The sequence below is a fragment of the Syngnathus floridae genome, chromosome 10 (assembly GCF_059516105.1).
Source record: "Syngnathus floridae isolate MCC-2025c chromosome 10, RoL_Sflo_1.0, whole genome shotgun sequence".
Classification (NCBI taxonomy): Eukaryota; Metazoa; Chordata; class Actinopteri; order Syngnathiformes; family Syngnathidae; genus Syngnathus; species Syngnathus floridae.
Genome location: NC_142422.1, coordinates 8,520,038 through 8,523,665, shown reverse-complemented (window position 1 = coordinate 8,523,665; position 3,628 = coordinate 8,520,038). Strand labels below are relative to the sequence as shown.

Sequence of the window (3,628 nt, the reverse complement as noted above, 5' to 3'; positions counted from 1 at the left end):
TTGTGAGACTGATTACTCCCCTGTTAGTTATTCATTGAATTTTCACTGCAGGGTCAAAGAGGGGAGGTGTCTGTGCTGGGGGAGCAATACACTAACTTGCTGAAGGCTCCCATCAAAGTGTGCTTGATATGCAATTTCACGAGGAGGACTCAGAGGTCGGAATTAAATCAACAGTTTTTCAATACATCGATGGCTTTGTCAGGGTAGATGTTAATTTGCTATTCTGTTGCCTCGACTTCCGAGAGTAGTTTGGTTTGAGTGTGGAGCACATGGCAGGACTAGTTGTTGTGATAAAATTGTTTCCTACTACAATGTGACATGAGAAACCAATCAGTGGGATGTTTGACGGTTATGGCCAACACTGCAGGCGAGACACCATGTTATTTTTTTGTCCTGCTTGGGTTGTTTGTGTCCCAGGTGGTGCTTCACTTGTGTTTACACATCAGGATAGTAGCCAGAGGTGTCAGTTATTTGCACGTCACATCGACGCATTGGAAAGAAACAGCAAGTCATTGGTAGATCAAAGGTCAAATGCCTTAAGGCCCATATGATATTGAGTCTGACCAAAATAAATAGGCTTTAAATATTGTGTGCATTTGACTGCGTTCTAAGCAGTCAGCACCCGTCACTAAACCTTATTCCAGCGTGTCAACACTTTCTCATTTTTCTTGATTTACTCATTACTTTTTTACTTTACTCACATTTTCTCCCAAAAGAGTTTAAGCAAAGATGACGGTAAGAAGTGACTGTGACTGTCTGCTTTTGAAGTGTCCTTGGGCAAGACGCTGAAAAAACAAAAATGTACAACAAACGTTACAATGAAATAAGAAGATTGTATTTAAAGCTGAAACTCTCATTTTGGACTTATTATCCAAAAGTTAGTCCAGTGTTTTTGTATCTGAATGTAAAACACAGTTTCATTGCAGTGCTTGTGACTGGTCTTATTTCTACTTTACTTTTCAGAGGGCCTTATTTTGGTTGACAGGCACTCTGTGGGTATTTGAGCTTAACTTTATACCCAGTCAAAAGGAAATATTTAATTTAACACGCCCTTGCTTTTACTAACCACCATGTGGGATGCAGTCATAGATGGCATCATGGCCGGTCGCTCTCTGCCAATCCTTCTTGACTTTGAATTTTCCCTACAGTATGCAGTCGATCGGCATCATCCCGTAGCATGCTCCTCCTCATTGACTGAATGAGCACAAGGGAGGAGTAGAGTGAGCGCTATATGTGCTTCTCTGTTAGCAGCAGCAGCAGCAGCCTCAGCCATGCCACAGTGCTTTTTGCCAGCAGAACTGCTTGTGTGCACAGAGATAAGCCTGAGCTCTCTTGCCTTGGTGCTAAGGCCGGTCACGTTGCCCCACAAGACAGCTTAGCTTCGCAATGTGATCCAATGAAAGGCTTTTTCTCTTATCCTTTCCTACCTCGGCGTCTTCCAACCTTTACAGGCCTGCGCTATTCTTTGTCTTCTATATTTCTCCATTCTTCCCATTTTTCCCCTCCCATTTATATGTTTGTAAGAGATGTTCCACTTTCACTGTTCCAAGCAGCTAGGGAAGGAGTAAGAGAAAGAATTATGTCTGTAATCCAACTAAAAGCTAATTTGAATATTCCAGTACAGGTTATCCTTGATTCATGCCGGCGTTCCATTTCTGCAGCTATGACATGACCTGAATTTAAAGTCCAGATGTACCGTAGTGTATTGCAAACCTACACAAATGCAGTAGTAAAGTCATAATTGCAGTATCTATTTGTACAAACATTTCTAGGCCATAAATATAAATCAAATAGATGAAAAACAATAAATTGTAGTCCCATTGTGCCTTGTTGTGCAGTTTATAACCATGTAATGTCATAATTTAAGTAAATATTTGCTTGAAAACATTGTTAAGCCATAAATATAAAATATTGAGACGGGTTAATGAGCATGCCTTCTAACTAACTAACTAGTGCACTGTATAACCTCAAACCCTCACATATTGGAACTCGTATGTTACCCGCTGTTGTGACCTGGTGAGCAATACATACACTCCCCCGGAACATGATAGCCTACTTGAAAACCTTTTCCGTAAAGGTTAATGGTATGCTTAAGTTATTTCCACATCGCAGAAGAGCAGCTTTATCCCATAGTACTTGGTTACAGGCAGAAAATGTCACCTTTATTTTCTATTGTATGTTCACTTCCGTTATAATTCTCTTAGTACTTTTGATGTTGTTGTCCAAACCAAGGTTAAGTTCACTGAAGTATCTTTCTAAAGTTTGGAGTAAAAAGTCAATGCACATAAACAGACTCTTTAGAAATGGTTCACTGTATTACAACACCTCAGAGGTTCGCTGATGGATTTTTGCTGCTCATGTTTCTGCATCAGAGAAGGACAAGACAAATCAACTGCAGCTTACATATGAGGGAATTTGGATGAACATTAGTTTGTATGAACTTTCAAAAGGTTTGTTATTGTAACTGACTGCTCAAATGGGTATTTACATTCATTATATCAGCAGCAAGGTCATGATTTAAGATGGGCAGACAGACAAGAAATAAAAAGGAACATTTATCCTCAGACTTCTTCAATGTCACAGTCATCTCTATGATGCCTCTGCTGCCACACATGTCCTTCAGATATTTGCCTGGCATTTGTCATTTGTAAATGTCTTTAGAGATGATCCGTGTAGCCCTTAAATCAATTCTGGGCTTTTAAGCATCTCTTGTAACCTTCATGCTTCCAAAAGGGACCCAGCTTGTAAGAATGCTTGACATTCATCTGTTCCAAGGTTAAATGCTGATTTTTATCTCCAAAAAAAGAAAAAAAAAACCACAAACTGTCATATATCACATTTTCTGTTGATCTAAATCCCTGGAAGTACCCACAACAAGGACACCTAGATGTGCAGCAAAGTTCATTCTGCTTTTATGCAAAAGTAACAACAAAAAATATAAGGAAATAAGCCTGCGACTAAATTTACTTCAGCGCTACAGTAAAAGAAAGATCTGTACACAATATATTGGTCTGCTGGTATAATTATGTGCGCGGGGGGTCTCTTGGTGACCCTCTTCTTGATGGGTTCAATTTATAAATGCCACGCAGCTAGTAATCTCACCGTTTCCCCACTTAGTTTGAAAAAGGGCTCTCGCTATCCTCTGCCGAGGATTGATTACATATACCTCAAATGAAGAGTAAGCAGTTTTCCACAATCAAACGCCAGGTCCAGCCCTGGTATTGATTCATTTTGCAGTGGAAAGAAAACAAGATCTGCCACTTCATATAACTGTTGATATTTGTTTCCCTTAATCTCATGAGTGTACGGGTTCTTCATGATGGTTTTGCTAGCACTCAAGGCAAACGTGTTTATTTTAAACTTATCTACAAATGCACATTGGGGTTTTTTTATCGAGATAAATGCAATATTGTAGCTTGACCCTTCTACTTTGATCAGCTGTTATTCCAAAAATTTCAAGTGAAACTTCACAGTAAAATAAGTCGCTTTGATCCAAGCAGTACTTGTCAGAGGTTCACTATATATTTACTATACTATATATTATTGATATGGCGGATGATAAGGATGAACTCGGCCCCTTGCCCAAAGTCAGCTGTGATGGGCTTGCGTTTCCCTGTTAAGAGAATGG

At 39.6% G+C, this 3,628-nt stretch overlaps 1 protein-coding gene across 4 annotated transcripts in view; it reads left to right on the top strand.

Moving 5' to 3' along the window:
- oxr1a (oxidation resistance 1a) overlaps window positions 1–3,628 on the top strand; it is a 91,882-nt gene that overhangs the window by 40,700 nt on the left and 47,554 nt on the right. The window lies entirely within an intron of this gene.